This window comes from Lissotriton helveticus, chromosome 1_1 (assembly GCF_964261635.1).
Source record: "Lissotriton helveticus chromosome 1_1, aLisHel1.1, whole genome shotgun sequence".
NCBI lineage: Eukaryota > Metazoa > Chordata > Amphibia > Caudata > Salamandridae > Lissotriton > Lissotriton helveticus.
Window position 1 is genome coordinate 1,257,715,685 of NC_136057.1, and position 18,422 is coordinate 1,257,734,106.

The 18,422-nt window shown below is 42.1% G+C and overlaps 1 protein-coding gene across 1 annotated transcript in view; it reads left to right on the forward strand.

Moving 5' to 3' along the window:
• The window catches only part of MUC19 (mucin 19, oligomeric), a 1,331,159-nt gene that overhangs the window by 674,512 nt on the left and 638,225 nt on the right, over nucleotides 1-18,422 (forward strand). The gene's annotated exons all lie outside the window — the stretch shown is intronic.

An 18,422-nucleotide genomic window follows, 5' to 3' on the forward strand; every position in this document is an offset into this window, starting at 1 on the left:
GCCTTCCATCATTAGGAAACCAAAAGTAAAATGAACCAATGAAAAGTTTTATAAACAAGTCACATGACCTGTTATGCGGCATAGGGTATAAAAAGTGTAGAAAATCCGTTGGCACGTGAGGCGGCGTCAGTAGCGGACCGATGTGCGAATAGGCCGAAGGCAGCACAACGCGCCAAGATCCGGATGGCACCGAGGTGGTGTCCAGCAAGTTGTCGCACTGGTGTGGCCATCCTACAATGCTGAAAGTCGGCGTGGGGCGCCCCGTTGGCCTGTGAGATGGCGGCAGTAGCGGACCGATGTGCGAATGGGGCCAAAGGCAGCGCAACAATATTTTCTGAATAGAAGACACCACAAGGCGCTGAGATGCCAAGATCCGGATGGCACCGAGGTGGTGTCCAGCAAGTTGTCGCACTGGTGTGGCCATCCTACAATGCTGAAAGTCGGCGTGGGGCGCCCCGTTGGCCTGTGAGATGGCGGCAGTAGCGGACCGATGTGCGAATGGGGCCAAAGGCAGCGCAACAATATTTTCTGAATAGAAGACACCACAAGGCGCTGAGATGCCAAGATCCGGATGGCACCGAGGTGGTGTCTAGTAAGTTGCACTGGTGTGGCCATCCTACAATGCTGAAAGTCGGCGTGGGGCACCCCGTTGGCCTGTGAGATGGCGTCAGTAGCGGATCGATGTGCGAATGGGGCCAAAGGCAGCGCAACAATATTTTCTGAATAGAAGACACCACAAGGCGCTGAGATGCCAAGATCCGGATGGCACCGAGGTGGTGTCTAGTAAGTTGTCGCACTGGTGTGGCCATCCTACAATGCTGAAAGTCGGCGTGGGGTGCCCCGTTGGCCTGTGAGATGGCGTCAGTAGCGGACCGATGTGCGAATGGGGCCAAAGGCAGCGCAACAATATTTTCGGAATAGAAGACACCGCAAGGCGCTGAGATTCGGTTAGCACCGAGGTGGTGTCTAGCAAGCTATGCAGCTGAGTTGCGTGCGCACTTGCGGCGAATAGGTCGAAGGCAGCACAACAATGTTTTCTGAATAGAAGACACCACAAGGCGCTGAGATTCGGTAGGCACCGAGGTGGTGTCTAGCAAGTTGCCGTACTGGTGTGGCCATCCTACAATCCTGCTCCGAATAACGGCGTGGGGTGCCCGAAGGGGGGGGGGGGGAGGCGGCGTGAACCGGCCTTCCTAGGTGGAGGCTCGTCTGCTGTAGTGGGGCGCCCCTTTACCGTTTCAGTTGCCATTCAGCTGAGTTTCGGCCGCTCTTGATGCTACAGCGACAGGCGGCTGCAAGAGGACTCTCAAAATGGCGGCCTGTTCTTTGGATTTGGGCCTGGTCCACTAAAATGGCCCTGGGACACCTTAGAACTCGGACGCTCGAATTTTTTTTCCTTTCCTCTACATGCAAAAAAAGGTAAATGCCCGGTACGTTACACGCTTCATCTGCCACGATGTACTCTCCAGAAGAACCGAAAAAAAATATAGTTATGGTAACTATACCATGCATCGTCATATGGAGAGGTGGCACCGATTAATTATAGTGCTGCATAAAAGAGAGATTTGGAGGAGAACCCCCGACCTGCCAGTACATTCATCAAAGAAGTGGCACTGACAGCATCAGAGGCAAGGGAAACGGTCCCAAATATTTAGAAGAACTTTGGAAAGATTAAAATGACATGTTTAGATTGTGGCAAATTAATTTCATGTGGACAGATGAGTGTTACTCTAATAAATACAGCATATGAACATCATCATAGTCGATGGTTGGTAGAGACATTTTGACTATATCCTGGAACTGCCCGTCCTCGCCCAAAATGGCGCCGGAATAAATGGGACTCGTAACTCCTTGTTGTGTACTGGTTGCACAACCTTGATATCACGAGATACGTATGCAGTTTTGAAGCACATGGCGGGCGGGGACGAGAATAGATTGAATATTTCGATATCCCTATTGATATTAAGTTCTGATGTGTTATTGATTACTGTACTATTGAAAGTTCGAATTAACGTCACCCATGGTACTTGCCCGCAAATGTATATCTAGATAATTTTATTGTAAGTGGCCCTGTCGTATTTTAATTATAAAATGTACGTCCACCGATTCCGCAACTGTTAGACACTTTAGTTCTTGCAACCTAACGGCCCGCCCGTTACGTTCCTCTACAGTGTAAATGTCTACTCATCATATACGATTACAGTTTGCTCCGTGGCCGGCCCACGTGGTTATAGGCCTGTATTTGTATAATGACATTTTCACAATAAAGGTTTTTAAAAGAAAACATGGTAGTAGTATATACATTGGTAAAGTTTTTAATAATAGTCACTGTTTTCGAATCAGTAAAAGGCAAGTGAAATAAAGCAGTCCAATTACATGAAGGGTAAAAGGTATAATACGCAGGAACGCAGTAAAGATAAATGGTCAAGGGCTGTTGTGTTTTCTACTCCTGCAACATAAAGTGATCGATAAGAATCTGATATTCAGGCGTATCGGCGACTAAGACAGCAGGCCGACCCTCTTTTGCTCAACGGCTCCGTCATGGGACGAAGAAACGCCCTTTTTCTCGAAAAAGGAATATATTTTACTTGCAGGACAGTTGTAAATTTTCCGGGAAAGTACATTAGCCTGGAACATTATAACATATATTTAAGAAAAAATAATGTTCGAAAGCATCATTAGAATAAGAAAAGTAAAATGAACCAATGAAAAGTTTTATTAACAAGTCATATGACCTGTTATGCTTACGTTACGCGCTGCGCGTCGCGCCCCGGATCACTTCCGGATGCGCTAACGCGGCGCGTCATATGACGCATTACGCGACAACGCAGGTCTAGAATATAGTCAAAATGTCTCCACCAACCAGCGGTCGGAACACAACCCCTTTCAGCAGGCTAAATAGTTCTGTTAAATGACAACAGAAGGGACAGGCAACAAGAACCATCAGTGAAAGAGGGGAGGGCTAGTTCTTCTCTACCGGGTCACGTTGGGGCGCTACCGGAACTGATCGAATTGGTAGTCTACAGTGTTTCTGGATGTTTCAGACTGAAGCTGGCGTTAGCATGAGAGCACCACCATTTCGTAGCTCCGTCGTGGCCATTCGACGAGCAATAATGCTAGCCGCTCTCCACCAGAAGCCTGCGGGAGTCGGGGGCCCCCAAGACTTTTGTAGAATCTTCAAGGCTGAGGGGACGCTTTCGAGAATGGAGCCCAATCTCTAGCAGACAAGCGTCCGAGTTCCAAGGTGTCGCAGGGCAATTTTAGTGGACCACGCCCAAATCTGAAGAGCCGGCCGCCATTTTGAGAGTACTGTGGCAGCCGGCTATCGCTGCACCGCAAGAGTGGGAGCAACTCAACTACATGGTGAGCGAGACGCTGTAGTCGAAAGAGCGGGCGGTAAACAGCTGAATAGCGGAAGAGGCACAGTGTACCAAAAGCGGGCGGAATGGCAACTGAAATGGTAAAGGGGCGCCCCACTACAGCGTGTCTTTAGGTGAAACGGATTGTGGGACAAGGTCAAGAATGGAAGAGTTACCAAAAGGCAAAAAGTTCCGCTTGATCCCGGGAGCCGGCCACCTATGTCGGGGGCGATCTCAGGCTACACCAGGAGAACACGACTTGGGGAGGGAGCCGGAGCCAAGCGCCCCCTCCGAGTCCGCGCCATCACACCGTCCCTCGGGGGCCTCCGTCAAGCGGTTCAGGGTGGCACCGCATTACATTGTTCACAAATGCAGTCATGTCCTCAAACAGTCCCCACTTTACTTTGACAATAGTGAAGCTGAAGCAAGTGCAAATAGGCTTCAGACAGTGTTACAAGCACTCCTCAAAACTTTGAACCATCAGAGTGCATGAGTTTCATGCTCGATCGATTGAGCTAGCCGGATCGGGCAACAAAAAGTATAAAATAGTTATGTAAATAGTTGTTTAATAAAATGTTTTACCCTGTTACTTTGCTGGTGTGTTGTATATATTTGTAATATTTGCATAGAGTTTATCGTTATTTTGGGCGGGGTGGGTGGCGGAGCCGAGCTGTATTGCAGCCATCATGGTGTGGAGTTCAGTTCATCTCAATAGTTTCGTGTTTGTCATGAGGGGTTGTTCCTAATGTTTCTATTTTAGCGAGGTCAAAAAGAGATCCCATTAGTGGCCTACTGATTTTGCTCGATTCCTTTTGTTTTTTTACACGATTTTTCGCTATCTGCAAAGACTAAACAGAGTATTGCGACTCTGTGCTTGTTTGTAAATAGAGAATGAACCAAAGAGAACCAATTCTAAAACAGTAAATGCTTGGATAACAATCAATCAAATGGAGAGAGAAGCAGGCACGACGGATTACAACGGGGGCAAAGGCCTGCGTTAACTACCCTTCACTATCTGCAAAGAGAGAGTACTCCTAATAGAAATGAGGGGGAGGGGGGGCAGCATTCAAAGCAGATCAGTGTGCATAAACACGAAAATGTTTTTACTTACCACGTACTTGACATTCGACAGCTTATGATATTTGCTATTAAAAAACCATTGAAATTCACTGAAAAAACCATAGGTTAGAGACCATATATAGTTAGGAATTAGCATTTAAAAAACCTTGAAAATTCACTGAAAAAACCATAGGTTATAGACCATATATAGTTAGGGCTTAGCATTTAAAAAACCTTATTTTACTCACACAAAACCATTGAAATTCCATATATAGTTAGTTGCACTAACTATATATCGCGCACCCGCAATCCACTGCTGATGATGTCACATATTACATCATTCATGACATGGTCAGTGACATCACTGATGACATCACTGATGACATCTCAAATGACATCACTGATGACATCACTGATGACATTTCATTTGACATCAATGATCACATCACTTATGATATCATTCATGTGACAATAAAATGCATCTCCTCACACTTTAATATAACCTCTGTTACACCCAGTGTTAAATACAGAGTATAATTTTTGAAACCATTGACACACCAATACTAGTTACTACATACGCACTCACTGATTCCTACTTCTACACACACATTCACTCATTCACCCATACAATCATTCATACATACAATGACTCATCTTTACAACACTATCATATGCACTCATACACCTATACAGACAATCACACTCTGCCACTCACCCATGGAGTTACTTACACACCTAGTCAGTCCTGTAAAGAATCAATCACACTTCCATTTTCTAATCTATACAGTTAAACATAGAGCACATAACATTTTCAAACATATACTAACACATACTTACTCTCTTATACAATCATTGATACAAGTACACATTGATCTGCATAGAGTCACACACCTCCCAGCCAGCCACACACACACTCAGTCTCCCATACAAATAATTGGGCAACCAATCAATAACCCATATAGTTACTCATATAGCTACTGATCAACACATGCAGCAGTTTACAGAACAATAGAAATAATGATGCACAAATTAAGACAGTTTAGTCACTAACCCATGCACTCAGTGAGACACATTTAATCACTCACTCATACAGTCAGTCATGCACCTACTAAATCCTTCATCCAGACACTTATTCATCCACTCATTCTTCAATATGTAAGACATATTTAAAGTTTACAGAAACATACAGACACTGGATGTTGTCATCAGTGATGTCATCAGTGATGTCATTTGAGATGTCATCAGTGATGTCATCAGTGATGTCACTGACCATGTCATGAATGATGTAATATGTGACATCATCAGCAGTGGATTGCGGGTGCGCGATATATAGTTAGTGCAACTAACTATATATGGAATATTAATGGTTTTGTGTGAGTAAAATAAGGTTTTTTAAATGCTAAGCCCTAACTATATATGGTCTATAACCTATGGTTTTTTCAGTGAATTTTCAAGGTTTTTTAAATGCTAATTCCTAACTATATATGGTCTCTAACCTATGGTTTTTTCAGTGAATATATATATATATATGTATATATATATATATACACACATATCCAACAAAAGAGTTGTCCCCTCAAAAGAACCTCACACAGGTAGGAAATCACGCTTTATTGGTGAAAGCTACAGCATAGACATCAGGACATCTCACCAAAATTCTTAATCCGACGCGTTTTGTGCTCCCTTGCACTTCTTCACAGGTTGAATTTCTCTGCAAGCGCCAGACACTTCGAGCATCTGATAGCATTTTGGACACCCGTCTCATTGGGCGTGGACAGTTGCACTGCCTGCTGGTCTCTGTAGTGCGTGTTCGTATTACCCATGTGGGTTGTATGTGCGCTGCATAATACAATTTCATAAAACTCCCCAGTGGGTAAGTACAATGTCCTTCTCATTCTAGGCTGCACCATATGACTTGCATCACGCACCTCCTGTCCAAATACTTGCTGCAACGCCGGCTTGCATCAGCATTGGTCTGCTGCACCGCGTCGGCTTAAGAATTTTGGTGAGATGTCCTGACGTCTATGCTGTAGCTTTCACCAATAAAACGTGAGGATTTCCTACCTGTGTGAGGCTCTTTTGAGGGACAACTCTATTGTTGGAGATATATATATACACACACACACGTTTTTTACATTATCTGCATTAAATAGGAAGTATAGTTCATTGTTCAATGGCACATGTATGACAAACTTATCTCCATACCTTGAGAAGCATAGTGTGTCATGTCTTCATGTATGACCTTTTATTCTATCTTATTAGTCAAAGCTGGGACTTAACAAAACACAGACCTCTCCAGCATGTGCATTAACCACCAGAATTATTTTACTATTATTATTGTTCCCTTAGATTTACCAGGTACAGAAAGCTCTGTTCAGTAGGCACTTTAACCACAAAGATATATATGCATGGCATTTTGTTGGTGCAGCATACATTACTTTTAAAAGTTTATCTGTGTTAAAAAATATATTTAAATTTTTGTAAATATGTATGGTGATTTCATATTTTATAGGCAATGCATACTAAAGAATTTTATTTTTTAAATATTTCAAACAAATTACAGTGTACATGTGATATTAACTACAATAAAATGAAACCTTTCCATTTCAGAACAAAAACCTAAGACTACACCACCTATTCCAGGTATTTCATGGAATGGCTCAAAATGTATCTATGTGATTACATTTTGGACATAAACACTAAAATAGCAGTGTGTTGTATCATTTCAAAGTACAGTTATGTACATGGATAATTGTAAATGTATGCGTATATACACACATATCAATCGATATCTGTATATATATCTTAATTTTACCCATGAATTCTATGTACAGATATACATTTCCAGACATTCACACAGGTGTGTGATTCTAGCCCTTATAAATGCACATATAGAGCAATATACCTATGTATATGCATATTTATGAGCTTACGCGAGAAGAAGAAATATAATCAAAATCAAACACCAATCATAAAAAAGCATCTGGATTCAAATGTGTACGAGTCACAATTAAATTAAATATCATATAAATTGGGGGTGGGTTAAATTTACTATTCAAACTCCAATCCCCATACCATTAGGAAAAGTGCACACATGTGGTGGGCGATAAAGAAGTTTAGGTATGCTAGGCTAACTCTAGTCCTACTAACATCGAGGAACATGCACATATTTGTGAGAGGTTGTTGGAAGGTGGGCAGATTTATTATTCTTACTCAGTTCCCATGAATATTGGAGAAAGTACATGAATTTGAGGAGGTAGGGTGAGTTTTACTATTTTAACACCAATACTATGCCCATTTCAGAAAGTGCATATTTTTGGGGCAGACATATTTACTGTTAGAAATTCAGTCCTTCTAACATTTGGGAAAGTACAAATATTTGGAAGTAGAGTGTCAGATTTACTATTCTCCCACAAACATTGGAGAAAGTACATATATATACAGGGATGAGGTTTACTATTGTACCAGAACACAATCATACATTTGGTAATGTCCATATATTTTGAGGCAGTTAATTTATGATTCTAACTCTAGTCCCACAAACATTGATGAAAGTATACATTTGTCTACGTTTGATTTACTTTTTTAACAACTACTCTATTGGGGAAAGAACAAATATTTGGGTTTGAAGGTACATTTATAATTGAGAAAATTGCATAAATTTGGCGGTTCTGAATTACTATATTAATACCTGTCCCACTAAATTTGAGAACATTCACGAATATTAAAACGGTGTACTGATTTAATGTCCTAACTCAGAATAAGACACGTTTTAAACAATAAACACATGTAATTAAATAAAGATAAATAGAAATATGTGCATTACAATAATTGGTTTATGTATTAGCATTCAAAATCATTTAAGTAAATTAATTTAATATTACTGCTGGTTTATTTGAAAATGTATGCATTTCAAAAACAAATATGATATAAAATATTAAAACACTCATTTAAAAAAAAAAAAAAGGTGTAAATAGGAAAATGTCAAGACCTTTTTTATTCCATAAAATAATTTTTAAATAATGTTATATTAACTTAAACAATAACAACTACAAATATTATCTTTGAATAAATGTTACAATTTACAATAACAATCTAAAAATCTATTATTTATTAATTATATCCCACAATATCTATGTAAAGTAGTCTTTCCAATAATATGCGGCCACATTAGAGTCCCTCAAATATGAAACCCATTTCTTTTATCATTATCATTATTATTATTTTTAAACAATCTTTATTCATGTTCCAATTATAAACGCCACTTTCCCCATCCCCCACCCCCATCAGACAGGTATAATCAATCAAGTTCATTATGCTCTTACATAAAATACATATGCTAACTTTATCAACTACAGATCAAAGTTATATGTGCAATAGCTTTCTCTTACAATTTGTTACTGTACAATACATCATGTCCATTCTTGCTATTCTCTCAGTTGGGAAGATATTCCTCCCCACCTATTCGCCTCTTTGGGTTTAGATCCACACAGGTATGGTAGACCAAATTTTCAAACCTCTTCTACGCAACTTACTACCTTTCCGTGTATAAATGGCCATTTCTAGGTTAGACATTGCTAACAGCCTGGCAAGCCATTGCTGAAACAATGGTGTGTTAGGGTCCAACCAGGCTGAAGCAAACACATTCTTAAAGCTGCCTCAGCAATAAAAATCAATTGATGTCCTATTCTTACGCAATTGGATTCTGCCACCCCTAATAAAATAACATGATTGGTCAATACTATTTTGGTTTCTAACACTTCAGTAAAAAACCTATTCGATATCTTTCTTTTTAACTCATTATTTGATGCAAAGATATGAACACTGCCTGCATTAAACATTGTGCATCTCGGGCAGAATGTTCCCTTACCACTCCCCCACGTGGCAATTTTATCCGGGGTTTAACAGAAAAAGAAACTTGTTTTAAGAAATTGTGCCTGTAATCTGGTAGACATTCAAATAAAATAGTTGGTGACATCTTATATGCGCACTCAAAGACCTCATTTGATATCCCTATTATCACCTGCCACTTCTGTGAATACTTATCGAAATCATCTGGCAGTGCTGCATTAATAAGTGTATATACCCCCAATAGAGCTTGCTTTCTCCTGAAGTGCTCTTTCAACAATTCTGACTTTTTCAAATTGCACCCTTTCCCCCCCTTCCTTAGCAGAAAATCCCTAATCTGAAGATTTGTTAAAAAAATCCCGCAAATCTTTTTTTAGTTCTTCAAAAGACCGAAAACCTATGGGGGAAAAAACAGCCACTCTGCGCAATTCCGAAACTCTTCCATATCCTCGTAGAAGATTCTCTAAAAATCTCGGGAGATTATGATTGTCAGCTAAGGGAGTATAAAAAGATATTCTGCAGATGCCAAGCACTCTCCTAATTGGCACACCATGCTTTAAAACACAAGAAAGAGTTTTAAATCAGACTTTTTTGTAGTAGCTTTCATGTAGTTGGCCCCACAGACAGCCACTAGTCTCACTCCCCAACATGATGGATGGAATTGTCTCTGCCCATATGTCATCCCTTTTAATCTGCAGTAGCTCTAAGCTGTACATTAATATAGAGGCCCAATAGTGTAGTTTTAGGTTCGGGATTGCCAACCCTCCCCTGTCCCTGGATAGGGTAAGAAATGTATAGGCACGTCGTGATCGCGAATAGGTCCAGAGAAATCTGGAGAATATCCACTCTATTGTTTTGAACATATGTGACGTGAATTCAAGACATACTGCCCAAAAGATATATAACATCTTTGGGGAAACCCAGCATCTTAATAACATTAAATCTTCCTACAATAGATAGATGAAGGTTATTAAGGCATTGGAGATCTGTTTGGATAGTATCCATATGGGGTTCTATATTACGCTTAACCACATTATCCAACCTAGACAATATGCAAATATCTAAATATGTAGCTTTTTCTACTACAGGTGTAGCAATCATTTTTGCTTTGTAGTTAAGGACAATCTGAGTCTTATCACGGTTAAGTGCGTAGCCAGAGATTTGTCCAAAACGTCCGGCCTCGTCTTCGATGGCCATTATGGCGGTATTTGGGTCAGCTGTTACCAAAGCAATATCGTCTGCATAGGCTAAGGTCATAGTGGGATGGTTCTGTGACCATATTGATGGTATTTGGACATTCTCTTCTAATCTGCGACTAAATGGGTCAATTTGGTTGCAAATAAAAGCAGAGGGCAGGAGTAACCCTGCCTCGTACCTCGGGATATTGGAAATGCTTTAGACAACATGCCATTTACCATTACAGCTGCTGTTGGTTCGACATACAGTCTCTGAACTGCTTGGATAAAACCATCCTCTATTCCTACCCTAGACATGGTAGCCTATAAATAATGCCAGGAGACCCTATCAAAGGTTTTTTAAGCATCCTGTAAAAGAAGAGCCATAGGGTCTCCTGCAAAGTTAGTGATATCAAACAGAGTAATGACTCTTTGAATATGGTTTATGCTCGATCTTCCTGCAACAAATCCATGCTGGCGCTCGGAGATAGCTTTATGTATGATAGGTGCTATTCTCTTGGCTAACAATTTTGAGTATATTTTTGAGTCGCCATTGATAAGTGTGATAGGACTGTATGATCCCAATGGTTCTGGTGATTTTTTTTATCAGCAAGATTACAATTTTTGCACAGGACCATGAACTTGGGGTATCCCACCATGAAATATGTGCACCATTAGGTCAGTGAGAATGATTTTCAACTAATCCATAAAGACAACATAGAATTCAGTCAGAATACAGTCTGTTCCTATCGCTTTCCCTTTTGCAAGACCTTTAATAGTCAGTAATATTTCCTCCAGGTCAGGTGGACAATCTAGGCCTTCCTGATCCTCTATCTCAAATTTCTGATATGCTATGTGATTAAATACCCTTCCATATCACTCTGCCCACTCCCTGTGTTTGCTGTATATAGATTATGATAGAACCTCCCAAAAGCGTTCCTTATCAGTTCTGGGTTAGGGATGTGGCACAGCACAGGGTCATTAATCTCTCGGATTAAATTTAGAGAGGTCTACTGTCTAGTATGCACCACCAGCTGGTGACCAATTTGCTCATTAAGTTCATGGAATTTCTTTCTGCGCTACACCTTTCTTAACAGCCTTATCAGTACATACATTGATGATCGCCTCCTTGAGAATTGCAACCTGCGGCTGTAAGGTCTCTAGATCCTTGTTTGCTATAACAGCTCTCACTAATTCCTCTTCTAGCACACCCAGATTGTCCTGCAATATCTTCATAGTTTGCCTGGCTTGTTTATTAAGATTTAGGGAATACCGTAATATTTCAACCCTCATTCCAGCCTTTAGGGCATCCCATACTATTTTGATTGCACTGCTCCCTAAGCAGGGATCTCTCAAATGTCCAAGACCTTGTATCAGGATTGGCCATCTCTACTACTAGACAGCATATTAATGGATTATGGTCGGACAAGACACATGGCAGTTTATCTATTTGACATGTTGGTTTTAAAAAGTTAGAAATGAAAACAAAATCCAATCTGGCATGGGTGAGGTGTGGATTAGAAAAGTATATATACCCTGGATCTTTTCTGACCTGCCGGCCGTCCACTAACCCATGAGTTTGACACCATTTTTTGTATCATTCAAGCCACATATATTGATAGTTACTACTTTCAATACCCCCATGCGATTAGGCACCATACTCCTGACACAGATGCCCCTTCATCAAAACAATGCACATACTTTGTCCACCGGATATCACTATTCTTTTTATACACATGACTATACCACTGTTTCTAGTCTTTAAAACAATCCGTAAATATATCATAACCATGTGTATAGCCTGTCTGACTACCGCCCCCTCCCTCTCCCACCTGTCCTCCCCCCACCAATACATAGGCAGCCAGGCTCAACCATGAGCCTGTGTGAAGACGTCTGCATCCTTCGGCCTCACTTCCCTTCCTCCTACGATTATACCTCCACCATAATATGCCACTATCCTGTGTTGTTCTAAATATCAGTTTTAACCTGATCTACTTTTGTATTTGCTCTCTAATTTCATGTTTTAGAGCCCCCAGTCCCTGTTGTAATGTCATCCAATATCTTCTGGGTTTGTGCTTCTGAATTGAAGCTAAAGTTCTGACCCTTATAGATCACTTTGAGCCTGGCCCGATTTTGCAGAAATACAAGTGCTCCTGCCGCTTGAAATGAAGTAATTAATTGCTTAAGCTGCCATCCGTCATCCACCGTCGCATGGGCAAAATCAGGCTTGGCAAAAAAGGCAAATCCTTCATACTGTCTCATTGCATTGGATCTGGTTAGATCGTAGACAGCCTGTCGAAGTCAAAAGTTACCAAATTATATTGATATGGCACAGGGTAGTACTTTTGCTTCGGAAGCATGTATAGATGAAATTAATGGAAATCGATGAGCCCTATGAACTTCTTTATCTCAATCCCAGGACGATAGTTTGGGTATGGACTTTTTAGCTCATTTACAAGTCAGGTCAGAGAAATCTCTGACCTGAGTCTGGGTAGTGAGAGCAACTCAGTCCATGATGGTCTGGATTTTGCTCTGCAATGGTTGAGCATGACCACCACCCACAAGGTGGCCCAGGTATACAACCTTACTCTGCCCTATCTCGCACTAGATAGTGAGCCTGCTTTCTGCATAGACCCCAAAACATTCTTCAGGTTGAAAAAGGGATCCTCCCAGGTGGAGCTAAAGACAGTTATATCATCAAGATATGCTGCTCTATAGGCTTCCAGGCATGTAAGGACTTTGTTCACAAACCTTTGGAATGTGGCAGGTGCATTCTTCAAGCCAAAGGGCACCACAATAAATTCATAATGCCCACTAGGTGTTGAAAATGCTGTTTTTGGTTTGGTATCCTCAGCTAGTTTGATTTGCCAATATCCAGCAGTAAGGTCAAATGTGCTCAAAAACCTATCTGAGGCCAAAGTATCAATGAGTTCATCTGATGAGGATGAGCATTAGTCCTAGTTACTGCATTGAGCCTCCTGTAGTACACAAACAACCTAATTTCTCTCTTACCACCCTGGGTATGAGGCTTGGGTACCGGACCACTGGGCTAGCCCAAGGGCTATCTGAGGGTTCAATCACTCCCAATCACAGCATCCTTTGAACATCAGTCCTGATGTAATTTCTGACGTGATCAGGCTGTCTGTGAATCTTATTTTTTACAGGTAAACTCTCACCTCTGTCCACTTTATTGGTACACCAAGTGGTCTGACTAGGAGTCAAAGAAAACATGTGTCTGAATTGATTGAGGACTTTCCTTGCTCAGAGAGGCTGCTTGCCAAGGCTACACCATCGACTGAGCCATCATCCTGTTCCTCATCAGTAGCCATGAGCAAGCCCATGTCTGCCCTGCCCACATAGGGTTTGAGCCTGTTTACATTGAGCACTCTGTGGGGGCTCCTGGAAGTTCCAAGGTCCACCTTGTAGGTGACCTCTCCCTTCTGCTAAAGAATAGTATGGAGTCCACTCCACTTGTCTTGGAGAGCTGCTGGTGCCACAGGCTCCAACACCTATACTTTCTGCCCTGGCAGATAGACAGGCAGTACAGCCTTTTGGTCACGCCGAGCTTTTTGTAATTCTTGACTTGCCTCAAGGTTTTTGCTGGCCTTCTTCATGTACTCAGCCATCCTGGAGCAGAGACCAAGTACAAAGTCCACTATGTTTTGCTTGGGAATTTTGAGAGGTAACTCCCATCCCTCCTTCACCAAACACAAGGGACCCCTAGATGGATGCCCAAACAAAAGTTCAAAAGGGCTGTAGTCAACCCCCTTTTGTGGGACCTCTCTGTAGGTAAAGAGAAGGCAGGGCAACGGGACATCCCATTTTTGCCTAAGCTTTTCTGGAAGGCCCTTAAGTATGCCCTTCAGGGTTTTGTTGAATCGTTCAACCAACCCATTGCATTGTGAGTGATAGAGTGTAGTGCATTTGTAATTCATTCCACACTCCTTCCACATTGCAGTGATGTAACTAGACATGAAGTTTGTACCTCTGTCAGTTAAGACCTCCTTAGGGAAACCCACTCTGGAAAATATTTCCAGGTGGGCCCTGGCCACCACAGGAGCGTCTCCTGGGTATAAGGGTTATAGCCTCTGGATACCTAGTGGCAGGGTCCACCACCACTACAATATAACTATGCTCAGATGTAGTTGGAGGGTTCATTGGACCATTTATGTCAATCCCAACCATCCCAAAGGGAACCCCCACCACTGGAAGTGATATAAGGGGGGGTATGTAACCTTTACAATGAAACTTTTACAACAACCTACCATTACAACGCAACTTTTACAACGCAAACTATTACAACTCATTGCTCTGGGGGCGCTCTAGGATAGGGAATAGGTTAATTTACTATCCAATAACCTTCCCTACTATCCACGGGGACTGGAGTTGGAATAGTAAATTAAACTATTCACTATCCAGCACCCCAAAGCGCTATGCGTTGTAATGGTATGCGTGGTAAAAACCGTGTTGTAAAGGTAGGCGTTGTAAAAGTATGCACTGTAACGTCATACATCCATAAGGGGGGCCTTTGTGGTACCAGCTGACTTACCACTGGCTTGGAAGGTGGTACAAGAGCGACAAAACTCCTTGGTGTCCTCTGACATGTTAGGCCAGTGAAAGTGGGGGAAAAGCCTGCTCCAAGTCTTACTGTGGCCTAGGTGTCCTGCTAAGGGAATATCATGTGCCAAGGTTAGTAGGAAGCCCCTAAACTTCAGAGGTATGACCAACATCCTGGTTGTACCAGGCTAGGGGTATTTATCCTCTGAGTAAAGGAGTCCCTCATCAGAATAGAGCCTGTGGGACCCTCTGAGAATCCCAGCAGCCTCAGCAGCAGCTTGCTGTCTGAGGGGTTCAAGAGAGGGGCAGGTTTGCTGCTCCTGACTCAGATCTACCCAGGAAGGGGCCCCTGTCTCCAATAACTCATTTTGATCAGGTTCCAGTTCATCTGAGACAGTTCCTTCACATGGACTGGGAACATCTCCCTCAAGAGACTGATCCTCTCTCTGAGCCTGGGGGGAAGACACAGCCTTACCCCTCCTGCTCCTTCTCCTGGAAGGCACCTGGCCTTTTTTTCAGAATCCAGGGCCCTGGATTCTGAAAAAAATGGCAATTTTTCAATTGCCATCAGTTTGTTCTGTGACCTGGTCACAGCAAACAGATTTGCAGCGATACCCAGCATTGCTGCATTAGTCCTTAATTCGACTTCAGTCCAGGCTGAAGTTTCCAAATCATTGCCCAATAAGCATTCCACTGGAAGGTCTGAGCTAACCACAACTTTCTTTGGGCCAGTTTACCCTCCCCAGCTGAAATTAACAACCGCCAAAGAATGATTAGTCCTGACATTGTTAGCATTGGTCACTTGGTACTTCTCACCAAGTATGATCTGATCAGGGTCCACAAGATATTTTGTCACCATAGTGACATTTGCACCTTTGTCTCTGTAGGCCATGGCCTCATTGCCAGTAAATAGGAAACCCAGGAGACGGAGGAAGTAGACGCTCGTTGCACCTGTAGGTGCCTAGAAATACTGTTTAACCCGCATAAAGAATTGGCACAGCACGGATGTAGGTGAATTGAAAAGAACACCCAACCGTGCAACAGTCTCCAACAGGAATAGGAAAATAGATGATCTACTTGTTGAATGAAATAAATGGGACGAGATAACATCGGTCTGCACGAAAACAACAGGAGGACATCTCTCTGAACTTCTGAAAGAAGGGCCATAAGTCAATCATTGGTCAACCATAAGAACAATGGAAAGAAAAACACTGAATGTAAGATTCATAATGACCTTGACAGCAGACTCACATATATTCAAATTAGGTTGAGATAACACATTAAAACTATGAGGTAGTAATTGTATGTATTTTGTTTCCAGATGGAAGATATGTTGTTATATATTGTTCTGTCCTGAAGAAGGTGTTGATACAATCAAAACAAGACACCGAAACGCGTCGACATAAGGACTTCTTTTTATTGGTGTTTTAAAATTTGTAAAGAAATTTTGTGTAAATATTGTTTTTGTGCTATATACAAGAGTAGGCACTGTATGGTACACGTATCAATTGGAATAGGAAGATAAAATGATCTTTTGTAATAAAAGCACTATGAAGAATCAATGTATTTTATGTATTTTATATAGAAATCTTTGAATTTAGGCAATGAACCTGTTTTTAAGAAAATAAAATTAAGATAACATGAATTTTTATGTGTTGCTGTTGGAATTATATGTGTAGTTTCTTACTGAAGCTGTCTGAGAAGGTCGTGAATATAGCATAGCCTGAATTGAGGAACACAGAAAGGAATCTCTTTTGTTCACTACCTGTATTACCCAGTCCTTTCTGGTTTGTTGGGAAACTCTCTCTTTTTTTGGAGGCTCATTGCCAGTAATCACAGGCTATGGTCTGTGTTTGCCTAGGTTACTGGGACTGACAAATAAGGTGGCACAGACTAGTACAGCCTAAGCTGGAGTTCTGACTAGGCCAGAAACCACTTCAGAGCCCAAGGTTAACCATACAAATCCCTTGTTCCCTGTTCCACAACCTGTACTTGTGCTAGGGGGTGCAGTTACCTTAGGAGCAGTGGTGGTAGGAGGATTTTCCTTGGCGTTTGGACAGTCAGCATCTTTTCTCCAATGGGTCTTTACCTTACAAAAATAATACCAAGGTTTTCTCTTGCCTTTTCCTTTGTTGTATTGTGACTCCCTCCGACCGATGCCGTTTTTTGGGGCCCTGATGAAGACTTATGATCTTTGCCCGTGTCCCCACCCTTATCTGAAGTTTTAGAATCTTGCTTCTTCTGGTCACCACCAGAGTTCTGTTTTTTCTGCTTCATCCTGGTCCCGACCCACTTATCTGACTTCTTGGGGAGAAGTCATATCAGAGTCAACCAGGTATTGATGCAACAACTGATGGTGGCAATTTTTAAGGATATGCTCCCTCATAATCAAATTGTGCAATCCCTTGAAACCATCACTTTGCTGCCAAGTAACCAACCTTCCAGAGCCTTAATAGCACTATCCACAAAGTCTACCCAGTCCTGATTCTGTGCCTTCTGGGCGTCTCTGAACTTAATCCTGTACTGTTCAGTGGTTAAGCCAAACCCATCAATGAGAACACTCTTCTGGACTGAATTGTTGTCAGCATCCTCTTCTCTCACAGTGAAAAGCTTATCTCTACCTTTGTCAGCAAAGGAGAGCCACAAGATAGCTGCCCACTGCTCTTGAGGGACCCTCTGAACTTTACATGCCCTCTCTAAAGCAGTTATCAATTTATGGATATCATCCCCAACATGGTAGGGAGGGACAATTTTGCTCAAGTTCCTATTGTCAAAAGAATGTTCTTTAACTCTAGAGACACTGTTGATGCCACCATGGGACTCTAGTCCTAATTTTTTTTCGAGCACTCTGGACTTCTAGGGCTTCCTTGTCTAGGGGCAACTGTTCTTGCCTGAGCCTAAATCTAGCTTTCTCAAGTTCAAAGAGTTGATACTCCCTGCCCAAGGAATGGTCACCCTTGCTAGATACAGCAGTCCCTACAGACTGTCCTGAGTGATGTGACTCTGCATAGGGAGATCTAAATCTCCTCTGTAAACTCTGCACTCTTCCAAGAGTGAAGAGACGGCCATTTTGTCCTTCCTCACCATTTCCCTGAAGAATTGAGTTGTCCAGGTGGGAATCCTTTTGTTCGTCCTGGCCAGGGTTTGAGCCTAGGTCATAGAAGGTGTCAACTCCTGACCTGTCCTCATTCCCTATCCCACTCACTTTCTCCTGTTCATCTGACTCAGGGGTCTTACTAAGGTCATCGAGCAGCCAGGCCTCCATAAGGCGGTGGGTGTTTGCAGTTCTCCCTGTCTTCAGTTTTCTAGAGGCACACAGGGCTTTCAATTCTTTAAATGAAAGCTCACTGTATCTAGAGTTCAGAGAACCACTGGCATCTCCTTTATAAGGCATTCTAAGTGTGGTGAGGTGTTGCACCCACCT